General features: G+C 45.3%; 1 protein-coding gene across 4 annotated transcripts in view; it reads right to left on the bottom strand.

Annotated features, from left to right (window-relative positions):
- Nucleotides 1-16,800, bottom strand: part of PLXNB1 (plexin B1) — an 83,881-nt gene that overhangs the window by 55,716 nt on the left and 11,365 nt on the right. The window contains exons 1-2 of one of the 4 annotated variants that reach the window (XM_074835790.1): nucleotides 15,349-15,415; nucleotides 4,949-5,010 (exon numbers count right to left, since the gene is read on the bottom strand). The exons of 1 other annotated variant lie outside the window; for it this stretch is intronic. The gene's annotated coding sequence lies outside the window, so the exon portion shown is untranslated. Of the gene's footprint in view, nucleotides 1-4,948; nucleotides 5,112-15,348; nucleotides 15,416-16,800 lie in introns of those variants that run through there. 2 more of the 4 variants (XM_074835789.1, XM_074835791.1) reach the window with 2 other exon arrangements.

Raw genomic sequence — 16,800 nt, 5'->3', positions numbered from 1 at the left:
CCTTGTTTTCAGTCATAACAGCATGCCTCCAGGAATATACATCATCTTAGTTCTGCTAGCAGTCAGCTTTCCATAGCTGTTCCCCAAGGACCACAGCAGCACAATTAGTCAACAAAAAGTAAAAAAAAAAAAAAAAAACAAAAAAGACAGTACCTAACAGCAGAGACCATGTCTCTAGGGACAAAAAGACAGATAGCAGATAGCCCAACATTGTTCTTTTCTTTTTGAAAGAGAAAGGAAAAGTTCAAAGAAACAACTAGAGCTGTTCTGTTCAGTGCCCTCTGCAGATTTAGGTGAGCATCTAAAGCCAAGCGCAAGACCAGACTTTCAAGGGTGAACCATCTAGAAGCGAGCCCTATTTTCAAGTTATTTTTAAATGTTTAGACAGGACCTAAAATAAGACCAGTGTTTTGAGTACTTCTGAAGAGTATGAACCTCATGCAGGCCATGACATATTTAGTTTGAAAATGCTTTGGAACAGGGATTGTACTGTTTATACATCTGCTTATCGCCCATTTTAGCTCAAATTAAGTTACAGTCCATTACCAGGCAAGAAACACTCTTTTAAAGGGGGGAAATTAACACAAATAAGATTTAGGCTATCAGCAGTAAGACTGTCTAACTCAGTAAAACACATACCATCTCAGAGCAGCAGGAACAGTACATACCACTGAGAAAGGGAGAAAGTCAGCTCCTCTACTTAGAATATTTGTCTTCACACCACCCTTCCTAGCCGTGTAGTTTCCAGAAATATACTCTCCACCTCTCTTCAAATTCAAGTCAACAGTATGCAGACTCCCAACAGCCCACAGGCAATGCCTTTAGCAAGTAAGATGTGCATGCAGTACATGACAAGCAGCACAGAACCAGCCTAGAACACAAGTTGTGCCAGTCTGTTTTTACAAGTTTTATTTTTATCCCCTCTCCCGCTCCATGCTGACAAACCAGGTTGCTTGGCGCTGGCATTGGCCTGAAACATAAGTATGAAGTAAGCACATAGTAGCACCTTACATCTCTGAATACTCTCCCAGGCTTCAACAATGTGTAGCTCAGGGATTTCTTGGGATAGAGATAGTTTCTATGCATTTAGTAACCTTCAATATCTCCTTCTTCTATGGAGCTGCCCCGTGTCCTCAATATACACACAGATGTTTGGCATTCACAACATCCTGTGGCAAGAAGCTTCCCAGGTTAACTGCACACATCAAGGACTAAGTTGTTATTTGGTTTTAAGCTTACTACATGCTGGCTCCATTCAATATCTATTCATACTTGTCACGGAATAGGCAAAAAAGGTTGCTCCCCCTCTAACCTTTCCATGCCATTCAGGATTTGAAGATAACTATCACTCATCGCTTTTCAGGTGGAAGAATCCCAGTTTATTCAGTTGCTCTTTGTATGGAAGGTACTCCTCACCTCTGGTTACTGTTGCTGCTGTTCTATTTCTAACAACTGAAGATACACTTCTTAAGATGCATTGGTTTTCCTAAAGCTGCAGAAAACTCCCATACGCTGGAGAAACTAGTGTGATAATTTTAAACACAGTAAGGATTCCCAACTGCTATAGTAAATTACTAGTCAGGTAGTTCTCTGTTAGAATACGCAGCCTAACTTCTTAAACTGAGTTTGCTCAAAAGCAAGTTTACTTTCAAGCCACATTCCTCCAGAATAGAGCGTATTTTTCGAAAACTTTCTCTCCCCATTAGTTCACATTCATACATGAATACTTGGTTTTAGTCACTCTTTTTATCATGACTCTCAAAATCCTGAGTCATTGCTTCCAGAAGTGCAGTGATCCTAACTGCTTTCTACATTTTTGATTATCAGATATAGGACTTCGTTATTTATACACGCTTAGCTCACTAAGCAACCTAAACTTTCCTGTCAGGCTGAAATATCTGGCTTTTCTCTATCCTTTGCCAGTTTCACTATTAGAAGTTAAACAAGCATTTTTATGATGCAGAGATGTAGAAGTGTAACTGGAATTTTTTTTTAAAAAAAGAAAAATTAAGTGAGGCCATTAAAACCCAACAGAATTCAAGAGGGCAAACATATTACCTAAAGTTACAATAGTCAGTGCTAACAGCATTTCAAAAAATATAAAACTACCTCACAATTTAGGGCTTTGAACCATTCTTTAAGGGTTAAGAAGGAACACTTCACCCCACAAACAGCCCATAATTGGTCCTGATCAAAGGGGAGAACCCTCCTCTCAAGGTGGTGGATATCAAACAGCACACAGGACTCAAAAGTTCATCTAATTGAGCCTCTACGTTGAGCCCAGCTATTCCCATCGCTTCCGCTAGATCAGATGGGCAAAGCACTTCGCTCTTCCCAAAAGCTGAGCTTCTAGAATGCAGTACAGGAGAGCTGACCACATCTTCGGTGACATCAAACTATGCCAACCCTGAGAGTTACATAAAACCTGTACCTGGAACATAACACAAAGGCTTATTTTCACATAAGGCATTCACCTGGCTCCAGGTATTACACCTGCACTGCTTTTGGAGGCAAAAATGTAGAAACAGGTTTGGAATGTTTTTTTTTTTTTACCCCACTGTGAATATGTGTAGATCTGCGTTACTTTTCCACTGTAAGAAGCTCAGACACCACCAAAACAAGAATCTGGTTGCTACAAGGTTAAATACTTAAGCAAATGGAGCATACACACCTAGTGAAGAGCCACTCAGCATGCAATGGGAGACATCTGGAAACAGAATTGCAAGACAAGATGCAAGACCAGAGAGCAATTGGATTAGTCTTTCAGTGAAATAGCACATTTGGAACTGGAGCTGGAGTTTGAGGTAGCTATGCAGAGGTTTTACATCACATATGAAGGAAGTATGTGGCCCAGGCCTAGAAATACCCAAACCCCCCAACTATTCTGACCACTTTGCAGAGAGCACACTATACAGAACCGCTTGCCAGGCATAGGAAGCAATGAGAAAGAAACATCTATAGCCAAAACACATCATCACAGTTTACAAAAACGTGCCCTCCACCCCCAAAGGTAAGGGTTTCTCCTGAAAAATTCTTGCCTTGCACGCAGCACAGCAGTTTTATGTTTATCTTTACTCTCAGAAAGAAAAGGTGGTGGCCCACAGAAAATAGGGCAGAAAACCAGCCCCTACAGTGTTTAAAAAGGGAGAGAAAAGGAGGGAAGAAGTAACACTCTCCTAGGAAACCAATTGCTACTTTCGCTGCACAAGAATTAAGTAGAGCGCGACTCAGATAATAACTGTAATTCACATCTCGGAAGTTAGTTTGTTCAGCCATGATCTTTTGCACTTAAAGGTACTAAAAAGCATGTCCTCTAGTGCACTTCTGCTGGAGCACTTTTTCAAAAGGATCTGGACAGAATTAGTTTGATATCTCAAAGAATACAACATACAGACCTCTGTCCTCCCTATGGTCTTTTATTTTTTATGTATCCTGAAAGCATGGATCCAAAAGAGACTGGCCTTAATTCAAGTCATCTCAAGTACTTACTCGTTGCCTATTTCAAACAGCTTTGATTTAGTGGTTTTACTTGGAACACCCAGAGCAACACAAAGCTGAGGAAACCAGACTCGCCAATCTTTGTACATGTGTTATATGTACTCAGGATTTATTCTTGGAGGCTCCACGTTGAAACAGGTTTTCCAAAAACTTGCTTTTTACCATCCAAAAGTTCAATCCAGGTCTACTATCAAACTGAAACCACACAGGCTGCACACACAGAGAAGTCTGGGCTAGGGGTTGCAGTCTGGCTTTATTCATTGTTTTTATTTCTGCTGAGCCCTCCTGCTGCTACAGCTGCAAGTCCAACAAGCAGACATCCTTCTAGGGCTCCTGCACTCCCAGTGCTCTAACATGATACTCATCTCTCCAGTGCAAGAGTCACTGACTCATCTAAATCAGCATCTAGCATCCAGGTGCCAGGGTTTCATTCCCCAACCAGAAGTTCATGTAGATCTCCAGCACCTCATTCAGACTGGAATCTCTGCTGTACCACCCTATATTTGACATTCAAATTCCCATATTCAAATTCCACACACTCACTCACAGAGTGCTTCGCCAGGCAAACTGAAATAGGAGTTGTAACTATCCTGTTTAACAGGAAGCAGCCTGAAAGGAGACATCATTTTCAGGGAGACATTTCTTCAAGGGTCTATAGCTGTCAACACGACAGAGCTCAGCCAGCACAAAGCAGCTCACCACACTGCGTGGTGACTGACAGCCAGATATGAACATCACCCCTGCTCCAGGAGACTGTCTTCAGATTTGGCAACACTCACTGGCCCCTTTCTGTCCATAGATCGCCATCAGAAAGAGGCTTTTTTGGTTTGTTTGTTTCTGTCCGTAGGTTAAACTCATTCCCTTGTACAGAAAATTCAAAGTTCAAAAGGTATTTTTTACATTGCAACAGAGATGGAAGTGAAGCACCAGAGGTGCTGAGAAGGTTCTTGCAAAGGGTGTACAGTGGCCTGACTTAGGTGCCACTGCAACCCACAGGTCCCAAGCAGTCCCTCGAGAAAGGAGGGTACAGCTGGGGAGGAAGACCAAGACAAAGACAAAAACTACAAGCGAATACAGGCAACCTTTGGAGTAAATACATCTGCTTACAGCAGAAATCTACAGATGAAAGCTTCTGTTGAAGAGATGCTCTCTGTCCTTCATAGGATTTCCCTACGTAAAAGGAACACTCCCTTTGCAAAGGGAACAAGCACATAGTCTCACATCCAGCCACTCACTCTTTCCAGTAGACCATGTGCCTTGGTGAACCCACATGTCCAACTAATCACAGGTGGCACAGTTCACCGGGTGGGTTCATTATGCAGCAGCATCAAGAGGCTGCCCAGCAATACACTGGCCACACGAACTGAGATGATCAGGAACAGGGAGGAGCCCAGTGGGCTGCAGCGGTCCCCAAGCATCCCAGTGTTGACTCCCGGCGCGTTTTGCTTACCATCTGGACTCTTGGGAACGTTGAGACACCTTCATTTCTCTTATTGAAGAGTGTGCCTCAAGCTGGAAAAAACAACATAACGTGAAATGCAAAGACTATTTTTCCAATAAATTAAATCCCTGTTGCACTTGACTCCCACTGTGGTTCCCTTCCCCCTGAGAAGGCAAGGTCTGCCCAGCTGCACAAAGTCCAGGCAGCCTTGAGAAAACAATGGGATCTTTTTCTTGCCAGAACGAGCCTTCCTGTTCACCCTTCTAACCATGGCACGGAGGACACCCCCAGTGTGTCTGCAGAGGAGAGGAGTCTGTTGGCATAGCAACAGTACACCCTAACTCTCTGCTAATGAACAGGGATAAAATGTTTTGTTCTCATTAGGAAAAATACAGACACATTCCTGATTGGTGAGTAATGTCTCTGCCTCTGGGAGATTAGCTCAGAGCTGTACAGCCTGAAACAGCCTCCATTCAGCCCACTGCAGTGCTTCCCTTGAACAGCCACTCTCCAAGGACCGCACGTCTCTCAAGGGCAAGCCTACAGAGCCTTCTGTAGCACTCTGCCTTCGGGCCTGAGACAGCTCAAGGCAAGAATAATGAGAAAAGGCTTGACAGGAGCAAACCAGAACAGGCACAATGGGAACACACCCCCTGTCCCTGCAGGAGCAGGGCAGAAAAGCCAGCTCTTGCTGGTGCATTCGCTGCACCTGGGTCCCAAGCTACTGCCACAGCAGGATAGTTTCTCTTTGTGCATCCACCGCAGCTCTGCCTTGCACAGGGCTCAGATCAGCCTGTGACTCCAGCTCCCACTCCAGCCACATTTCCCATTACTGGGCGAGTAAATGGACAGAGCAAAGAGCTGCAATATGCTCGCAGAGCTCAGCGACCATCAAGTGCCTGGGTGCAGAAAATCGAACAACGGCTGCTGCCTACCAGTCTTTATTAGGATTTTGGCACCTAACAATTAGCCAGATCCACTAGCAATAATCATTTTGGCATTTACAGAATATTTGTGCAGATGCTGTTGTGTCATCACTCATTTTTATATCTGGGTGCTGATCCAGGCTACTCTCTTGGCCTTGCAAGAAATAAAGCCTCTGCCCCACACAGGCAATACTGCTTCCCAAACCCTCTCCCCTCCAAATCCTCCCACCACAGCAGCCAACACAGCAAGTGGGAGGATCACAGTACTTCTTCACCCTATGCAAAGAAGATCTGGGGCAGAAGCAAGGCCAGACACCCCATGCACAAACAAAAAACCCAGTCTCTAACCACACATTAGCCATGCTTTTTGGCATAACCTGGTCTGCACAGTGCAAACACAGCTCAGCAGAATTAAACCGTGGAATTGCACTCCGAGCCCATGGTTCATCTCTCCTTTATACTACTACCGGATCCCATTCACCCACACCAGTTCACCTTGCCCTGATTTCAGAAGCTGTTCAGAATAGGGACTGCACACCTTGGTTGTCAGGGAGGACTTCAGAGCATATTTCTAGGGGCTGAACAGGTACTTTAACTCCCTTCTCCCTCTGCTGAGAAATTTGTGCTGGCCAGGATTGGTACCCCACACAGGGGTATACTCAGCTCCAAAGCAAACTGGAATGTGGCAGAGCCCTCTCACTCTCCCAGTCCCCTGCACTGCTGATGAAGAAATGGTGGGATTCAGGCTCCGAGGCAGCCACAGGGTGTGCTCCCAGCACCCACTAACTCCCTTCCCCTCAGACTTTCACCTGCTCTTCCCCCTCTTCCCTCTCCTCAGGGCTTCAAACAGCTCAACTCAGCAGCCCAAAATGGTGCAGGAGGAGAGGGTGGAGTCAGCATCAGGGAAGAAGGGCCCTGCTATCTTATGCCTTTGAGAAACTTGCATGTCCTGTAGGGAATGACGCTCTTTCAACTGCTGCTGCTCTTGCTCAGCCACAAAACCCATATGCTAACCTGTGCTGTGATCTGCTCATGGAACTGCTGGGACTTGATTTCTACTTTAAATCCTCCCAGCTAAAAAATAACTTATTTCAGTCCCTTAGGCAGGAACTTGATTGCCTGCAAAGCCATCTCGGTCTGCCTGAAGGAGGGAAATAAACCCATGATGTTACCCAGTGGCCGGCTGAGCGGCAACAGACCCCAGCCTTGGCCAGCAGCCCCTGTCCAGACTGTGGTGAAGCTCAAATCTCTCCCAGCCCGCCACAAGGCTGAAGGGGCCGGGGTGCTGTTTTCCAGCTTCTCTGGGCATTTTACTTGTTCCAGGCGAGATCCCTCCCCCAGCCCTGGTCAGAAAGGAAAAGCCGTGGGAATGGAGCTCAACACCCCGAGGTAGGCTCACCCCCAGCCAACGAGGAGCGCTTAACTCCCTCTACGCCGGCGGGCAGCCCTCCGCAGAGACGGCCGCGCCAGGGATGCCTTGCTGGCAGGCCCTCCAGCCAAGGGTTCCAGCTCCAGGGCTGGCCCCATCCTGCTCTCCAGGCTGCCGCTTCCCCGCATTGTCAAGCGCTGCACAGGGGTCGGCTGGCTGGCCCCAGTGCCCTCAGCGTTGTGCCATGAGCAGGAGGACAGCCGAGGACAGTCCTGCCACTCACCCGCCACAGTCCCTCACGCTTTCCCAGGACGCCCATCGCTCCTGCTGCCCTACGTTTCAGCATTTCCATCCTCCACCAGCACACCGACAGCAAGCCACGAGAGAAGAGCGCTCTTCCCATCTTTCCACACTCCCAGCAAGTCCCAGAAGCTGCCCACTTAACAGAAAGATATCTTCATCATTGCATCAAAGCACGTTTTCTTCCTTTTGCTCCGTGTGCTGCTCTACGAAAGCCGTGCTGCCGTACAAAGCAGCCCTCTCTCCACGCGGAGCGTGCGGTCAGCAATCAGCCGGCATGTCAGGAGTTAAGTTAGCATTTCCATTCTCCTGACCTGCACCAACGCTGGCTGAATATCGAGCTATTCTTTGCAGCTTGATAAAGCATGAGAAAGCTGAAGGCCTCACACACTCCTCTTTTCACAGCTTGGCCTGCTGCCCACAAGCTGTCACTCCCTGGCACCCAGGGCAAAGAGAGAGAAGGAGGCCAAACTGCAGCCAGCTGCAATGAATCACTCACTCCCCCCGGTCCCCTCCTCCCCAGGGAGCCTGGATCCCTCCTTCCGGCAAGGGGATAATGTCTGCCTGGCTACGCTGGCTTCTTTCACAGAAAAAGCCATCCTTTTCAGGGGTGGGGGGGGCTCCTATTGCAAAAGCTGCTGCCACAGAAAAGCGCAAAGCAGCTCCCAGCAAGACTGAAGAGCGAGGATTTCTGCTCAGCAGCTGGATGGGAACACGCTCCTGCAAGTGTTCAGCACAAACACCACTTAAAAATCTGATGCTGGTCATTTGTCTAAATTGCAGGAAATTCTGGAGGAAGGCTCAGGCACAGAACCTGATTTCATGGAGACTGCTTATCCCTTCATGCCTTGCTTGTGTACTATTTATTTTGGGGACTGATCCCCACTGCAGTCCCTTCCTAGCTTCTTTTCTCCCCCTCACTACACCATCCAGCCTAATCACCATGTCTTATCCAAGCCCTTCTAACCACCACCATCTCCTTATGTTTATTTTGATGGGTTCCATCATACAAACTGCTTCCCCACATTACATTTCATTCTTCATTTTTAACACAAAGCAGCAGAGGGGAATGCATCCACATCTCAGGGTCAGTGGAGTCTGAGACAAAAAACGCAGCTGAGAAGGCACGGGAACACCAAGGTCATCGTGTGCCTTCCTTGTGCTACAGGCCCAAGTTTGGAGAGCAAAGCTTTTGCAAGGTAAAAATGTCAGCTCTTTGCTTTCCGAGGAAGGGGATATTCATTGATAGAACACATACAAACTCAGCCCCTCACTGTCAGCCTAAGCCATGGCACATGGGTTTATCAGGCACATGGGAATCTTCCATCCACTCATTTCTGTCTCGTGCAGAGAAGTTGTTCACTGCACAGTAGACAGTCCCTGCCTGAACAGTCACATCTCTCTCCTGGTACAGAGAAAGAAGTCTTTCTGGAAGAAGAGTTTAACCCCAAGCCGTGCAAAGGTAAAATCTCACTGCCTCCAATGAGAGATGAGAGGTTGCCTTCCCTACAGCACATGCTGCCACTTCCAGCACCCCTCTTCTCCCAGTAGCACATCTGTAACCTTCCCTACCCCAGTGCCTCATACCCACAACAGCCATACAATAGTGTCTAAACCCCCTAAGGCAGCCATTTAGGCTCCCAGTTCAGCATACCTGTCTGCTGGTAGTGTGCTTCAAATTCAGTCACTGCCAGGGCAGGATTATATACATTTCTCTTATCTCTTCCTGCACTTGTGGGGTGAAGGAAGAGTTGCACAGTTCCCACCTGGCAGTCAGTGCTTATTAAAACAGTGAGAAACTCATCAACTTTGTTTGGGTCACCCAAGTGGTCTGTAGAGGGTTTCTTTTATTGTTGTTGCTGTTTGGGTTTTCAAGGTGTTTGTTTTTACAAAATCTGGAACAGCACCAAACAAAATATAGATCATGAAAAGAAACTCACTCTTATATTTTTTTGAAAACCAAAGCGGGAAGGACCTTCGCTATTCCTAAAGCTAATTTCATCACAAACTAAACCAAGTCTTAGAAACGCTCTTTCAGGGACACAAGCTGTCAAGAATCACAAGTAACCACACTGAATGCCATTTTATCACCTTCTCTGTCAAATGACACACTACATATGGATTTATCCCTTATGATATATTTATAACACTAAGATTTCTCTTGCACTCCTATACATCAATAAGTGCCGCCTCCACAACACCTGCAGCTACAAAACTAGTATATTGAAAAGATTATTACACTGAGCATCCATAAGTTAGCAAGCGCTGGAACTCAGGTCACCCCTTGTGCAAATCAAATACAAAACACCCCCTAACTGTACAGACACTGAGTTTCGCTGTGGGAATGCTTGCTCATTCACCGTCACCCTCCTCTCCAGAAGGAGCTCTAAATGCAAAGCTTAATAGGAACAGTTAATATCCCGAGTGTGGCTCTGAGCCATCTGAGCTCTGTAACATAATCAGGTTCATAATGCTCAGAATAGCACTCTGGAGTCCTAGTACAGACTAAGACCTCACTGTATTAAGTGTTGTGTAGATAGTTGTAGTGGTGCTGTTTTCTCTTCTGTAAAATTACTGAGCACCTTATACAGGAACCAACCGTAACCCATATTTTACAGAAGTTAGGACACAGGAGAGCAATGTATACTTTTCAAATGTCTTTTTTTGGCAGCTAAATCAAGTTGGTATTTTCACAGACACACTGAGCGGAGGGAGGGAGGGGAACACTGAGGTTACTCTCTCTCCGGAGCAGACAGGCAAAAGCCCAGTTCAGCCAAAGCTCACTGAGGCTCTTTATGTTCCCATTCAGTGACAGAGGTCACTTGTCAAAGACTGAACCAGATCTGGTACTGGGCTGCCTGCTAAGCACGCTGGCAAAAGGATCTGAGCTATACCCTCCTCTGCAGTTGTTTGCGTTTCTTTGGGAACACCAAAGGTCTGGACTCCTTCCCAGTGCTACTTGCACCGCCTTTGCTAAAAACATGCCTTTTAGCTTCAAAGTAAAATTTGCCTTAAATTCCTCATGCTCTGAAGAAAGGAAGCTCGTACGCAGGATCTATGAAGAAGGTAATCGCTTGTGATTGCCAAAACACTTCATTTACGCAAATTCTAATTTTTTTGGCTCAGATTTCAGGATATTTTCCTACCATAGATACAGGTTACATCCATGTTTGAGCTGATCATCCTGTGATCCTCTTCAGGTTCACATTGCACCGCGGGTGCCGCAGCCTGGTCATGCTTCCCAAGCATCCACAAGTCACAGCTCTTCAATTCATTGATTTTTAAGAAGCACTGGGTCACGCTGTCTGGCCCTCAGTTATCACAGTTCACTAGCTTTCTGCACATTTCTGGCTTAGGAACTGTATGTGTTTGACGTGAGTAAAGCCTAGATGCCTTTTGGCAAGATGCCCGCGGCAAAGGCCTCAGGAGAAAAGTCCACCATTTCCCAGGCTGATACAAATGGACAGGCATCCCCTCGCTTCAACTTTTATTCCCTATATGTGAAAAGACCGAGGGAGCTGGCCATTACAAGGGGGAAAGGAAGAACTGTAGGGTCCAACACAGCTGCAAGCAGTGTACTCAAAGAAGCATGTTACAAAAGGAAACAGAAGTAGGCATCTGAGTACTTACAGCCCTTCACAGAAACAAGGCAAATACCACTGCAGAATAATCTCTAAATATAGGTTGCTCCTTCAGATCTGTACTAGCCTGAATGCCCTGATGCAGTGAGAGAAAACACTATAGGATGGGGAGCAGGAAGGGGCTATGTATGGTCATAAGCAGGAGGAGGCTGTGTATGAAGGAGGACATTCTCCTCTCAGCTAAAAAAAAAGGCCGTGGTTTCAGCACTGTTTTGCCTTTCCTCTACTGTGTTGTTTCCCAGATGAGAGGAATCCCATGGGCACATTGCACAGTGTCTGAACAGAGCCCGTCCTGCCTTCTGCCCCTGGCACGGGGCTCCCCAGGGACTGCTTGAAGGGTAAGGGACACTAAAAAACTAAAGGAGCACTAAAACCATGCCTGCCAAAGCTTGGGTGCCAGCATGTTCTCCTGACCTAAACACAAGTGCGGAGGCAGGAAGAGAAACTTTCACAAAGCTGTTTTTAAACCTGATTTACAGGGATACAGTGAAACTGAGTAGGGTCATGGGTGAGGGGAGATTGAACAAGTTAATAGCTAACCAGCAAGACTGTCACCAGAGACTGCAGCCTACAACAGATTTTCACAGGGAAACACCAAATCCAAAACTGTCACCTGCAGACCAACTGGGAGCTGCCACTGCCTCCGCTCCTTCTGTACCACTGCAATGCAATCACAACTACAGAACTATCCTTCCCAAACTATCTCAAAACTATCTTTTCCCTTTTTTATGTGCCATGAGCTATGAGGATTTGAAAGTCTGGGTTTCGGCAGCTAAAGTAACAGCTGTGAAAACATTGCTGGAGATTTTTACTACAACAGGTGAGAAGAGCCTTCCAACTTCTTGAAAAGGTAGTGAACGCATACAAAGGCAATCCAGTGCGGAGCTGCAGGGACAGCAAAAATGGAAGTCCCACTGCTGCGGTGGGCATTCCCGAGGCTGTCAGTGTGGAAGAGAGGATGAAGCTAGCTGCTGCTTTACCTGTAGTCACCCAGGAGACAAGCCATTGAGACCTACAGAAATTCCAGTGGTCTTATGAAGAGCAGTTTCTAGGAGGAAGATTTTTTCATGAGGATATTCTTGACTATTAGTTGAATAACTTCTTTGTTCCAGGCTACGGCTAAAAAAAAAAAAACCACCAAAGAAAGCCTTCCTGCTATTGCTTCACCATTCAAGACATTGTCATTGTCACCTTTCAGATGTGTAAGCATAAGAGACAGCAGCAGCTGAGCTGTGGTAATTAGGAGGGAGAGATGCACAGGCCTTGTCTCCCATCTTCCTGTTGAGATGCAGTTTACACTTTGGCAGGTTTAACAGTCCCCAGTGAAAATAAGCCATCTGCATCTACTCCAGCAGACCATCCTCATTTCTGAACCCTTCAAACAGTTCTGGAAAAATCAGCGTTGCCTCCCTGCTTTTTATCAGGCCCAAATGCAGACACAAAACCATTAATTCTCTTACAGTAATATAGGAACACTGGCTCTAGACCTGTTCGCAAGACATCTACTTCAAAAAAACATTTCCCATTTTATTCAAGTGTCTGCTGAGTTCAAAGTTACACTGCTCTCTCTACTTGCAGCAGAGAAGCTAAGGAGGATGGGACCAACCTCATCATTCAATTCTATTCACAAGCACCCTTCCTAAGGAAAGCCAATAACTTTCAGAGAGTCTCTGCAGACTTTTCTCCACCACTTTGCACGCTGAAGAATGGCTGGTTGGTAATCCTCTTTTCACTCAGTGAGCACAGACTCAAAGGTTTTCATCCCTCTGAGCTCAGAAATTTCCATTTCCATTTGAGAGAGACGTTTTCCTGGCAGTTCTCAAAAGATGCATTTGTAAAATAGGAAACAACCTCAAGGAATGCTAAAGCAAAGGAAGAAAGCTGTACGTGGACAGTCTTTCTACCTCAGCCAGGAAAGGAAATTCCTTCTCAGCACTGATGCCCCATAAACACAACCTACTCTGCAACTAACAAATACTTGATCAACACAAAGTGACTGGCTGTCCACCCTACCTTGTACAAATACCCAATATTTTCCTACATGTTGGTTTCAGATCAGCTGGGGCAACAGCCACCAAAATCTCAGAAGAAGGAAAATGTCCAGAAACATGTATTTGTGTGTGCATGCCAGAAAAGAAAGGAAAATAAGGGGTGTGTGTCAGATGGCTAGGACAAATTACGGAGATGTGAAGGTATTCTAGTGAAGTCACTACAGATAAGACACACTTGTGTCAGTGTTTAAGCTTGTAGTCCATAGACTTTTGTTGTCTGCAAAGGTAATTAAAAAAGCAAATCTATTGCCATATCTCTAAAGGAAAATGTTTAGAAGTCTGCAAATCCAAAGAGGTTGAAACTTGCTTCTTTCAAGTGCAAAACATTCAGATGGCCCAAAGCCAAGTCCAAGAAAAAAGCCCTAGTCAGTAGCTCAGGAATGCCAGCTCTTAACACAAACCAAAAGCATACAAACCCTCTGGTCAGGCAATTCACAGTACCATCTCCTACCAAAAACTCACTCAAAACTGCACTCTTAAAATTGCAGCTATCGTCCACCTCCTTGATTCTACGCCAGGGAAGCCTAACCCAAGTCTCGCTTTGACGCTCTCCAAAGCAGTCAGCCGAGTGAGCTATTTTTCTTACCTTGCTTTAGGGAATTCCTGCTTAGCGTCTCTGTAAAGAGAAACAAGAAGGCTTCACGCTGCATCGGGCAGGATCCCTTCCATCACTCCCAGCTCCTTAGCAAAGGCATTCCTGAGGCGCACTGTGCCCTAATGAATCAACACAAGCGCTCCAGGTTTCCCCGGCAGCTGGAAGTTGGAATTCTGCAGTGAAGGCAAACACCTCCCCAGCTAAAACAAACACAGCGAGGGAGCCCCTGCTGAGCGCCCACAGCTACTGTCAAAAGAGGGGTGGAGAGAGAAGGTGGGGATCATAAGGCATCTGGCTGACAAAAGACAATCCAACTTAAAGGCAGAAGATGGCCATGAGTCTGGCCCTGACCTAGGCATTCCTCTGTGGAGGCATGTGCTTGCCAAAACGTTTTATCAGAGCAAAACCACAAACTTAATTTTTAGAGCAATGACCATCTTGCCCCTGACAAGGATGGTAGTTTTGTCTTTAAGAGCATTTATTTTAGCATTTAGAACACTCATGTAAAAGATCATGCAAAAATACAGAACAAAAATAGCCCAGTCTTAAACAGCTTATAGCTTAACTCTAAAATAAATGAAGACAAAGAAAACAGTACTGGTCAGTATGAGCAGCAGTCAGCTCAGCAGAACAAGATGACTGCTGTTTCCAGGAGTAAAGGGAGGTGTTTGTTGTTTGGTTGTTTTTTTTTTTTTCTTTTAAAACTATATAACAGAAAAGACCTGATGAAAGATTTTAGAGAAGAATTATTACGTGGGTTGGCATACATTTACGGGCCAACCACCTCTCACACAGAAACCACACCAGTATTTTTCAAAAGCAGCACAAGGAAACAACAGAGGCTAATGTTACCAGACAAACAGCATTGAGAGCCCAACTTCCAGCACTAACATTTGCTAGACTGCATACAAAAAAATAGATGGGCTGCTTCAGTGCCTCATTTTCAGTTGCACTTGGCGAGTAAGAGAAGGGAGTAGTCAAGGCAGGGCTGAAACACTGACAGTAAAAGGAAAGCAAAAGAGTTGATTGCCTCAAATGCTCTTACAACAGGCACAAACCCACCAAGACCTTAAAAATAAATCTCATTTACTAAAACAAAGGCATCTTCCTCAGACACACACCAAGAACTGGAGTAAGCTCCCAGACTTCAACATCTCCCACTCCTGATGGTTGGGAGGTAGCGCAGGATAAGCGTGAATAAACCCCACTTACATCAGACCTGATCTGTACCACAAACCCAAGTCTTCACCTTCCACGGCACTATTTGGAATCCTCACTTTGAGACCACTGTAAGGCATATTTCCCTTCCCACTCCCTTGAAGGGCCACCAGATCCCAGTCTATAAGCAAATAATGCTGCCTTTAAGGGAAATCCTGGTCTACCTACACGTGGTTAATTGAGACACACACATGCCAGGCAGCTAACAGTGCACAGCAGTGATGGAAAGCCAGCAGACCCATCAGTAGGTGAGTGCCAGGAGCTCCCCACCACAAATCCTCCCCTCCAGCCCCCAACAAACAAACTCACGGATTGCTGCATGAAATTCAGCCTGCAGAGCTGTGTGCTGTTTGAGAAGACCCTGAGTGGCAGCAGAGCACTTCGAAGCCCTGGGTCTCAAGAAAGGAATCACAGATGAATGTGTTGGGTGAAGGACTCGTACATATGTATACGTGAAGAGACACAGACACAAAGGAGGGCAGGGCGGGGGGGTGGGGAGAGAGACAGCGAGACTTGTCTCTAGGCCTTGTGCTTATTTTGACCTTTCAGTTAAAGATTCTTCGAAAAGGCACTGTTCAGCCCCAAGCCTGATTAGATGTCTTGGGAAAAACAGAGCACAAAGCATCACACATGAATGAGCACAGAGCCATAATACAATCTTGATATTCCCACCCATCCATATGGCCAAAAAAAGCGAAGTTCTTCAGTGCAAACATTGGCAGCAGCAATATGAAACTAATGTGTTAATTAGCAGACTTCACAATCCAGCACAGGAGAGAGATTGCTGATGTTGGCTATTACACAGTCAATCAGAAGCCAAACAGAACAAGTACCATGTTAGTTAACCCATTCAGAACAAAGGTAATAATTTGCTAATTGCAGGTTTCTGGAGTGAGCAGACCAAGGTCTGTTTTCCAAACCTCTTCTCTCAGAGATATCTTAAAATGTATTTGGTATGGCAAGTTCTCCATCAGTCGTAACTCTTCTCTTTATTAACAGTCTCAACTTAGATGTTTAGCTTAAATTCAGGAAAGCCCACCACCTTGCTTTACACAATGTCAGATTAAGTGAGCTCAGTGATTTGTCTGGCCTTAAAAAAACTAAGTTAGTTTTCAGCCTGTAAACAATCACAAGTTATTCTGAAGCAATCATAGGCTAAACTACAACATTCATCAAATTTACTTCTTGTATAGGGTTTTCACACTGAATGCAAGAGAAGATTAATGAAAGTAGCTGAAATTAAATGCAATTGGAATTAAACACTGTTCCTTGGTGTACATGGGTTCACACAGCAACTGCTTAATAAAACTCTACTTTTCTAAAAAGTTTAATCAGTAAAATAAGTGCCACAAGACAGGTCAGATAGAAAGATCAGCATAATGGTGAAAGAAATATTGTGAGAAACAAAGAAGATTTCATTCTCAGGAGACATCTGAAGTACAAACCTCAAGTTAACACTCCCATAACGAACAAGATTATAACCAGGATGTACCACTTACATCGCATTAAATATTTAGACATAAACAAAGTTTGGGAAGAGAAAAAAACAGGGCTGAAGAACACAACTGCATTAGTCTTGTAGTTATTTCTAAAGCACAGAAAAACAGAAATTAATTATAGCAGGACTAGTCAGAGTCACATAATTTAAGGTAAGACCACTCCGACTTCCTGCCTAACATAGAGGCGCCGTTCCATTTTATCCACTCACACCTCCACAAAACCCATTAAGTGGTTCTGTGAAATGTAGTGGTTTATGGCATC

The sequence above is a fragment of the Strix aluco genome, chromosome 11, assembly GCF_031877795.1.
Source record: "Strix aluco isolate bStrAlu1 chromosome 11, bStrAlu1.hap1, whole genome shotgun sequence".
NCBI lineage: Eukaryota > Metazoa > Chordata > Aves > Strigiformes > Strigidae > Strix > Strix aluco.
This window is presented reverse-complemented; position numbering and strand designations above follow the sequence as displayed.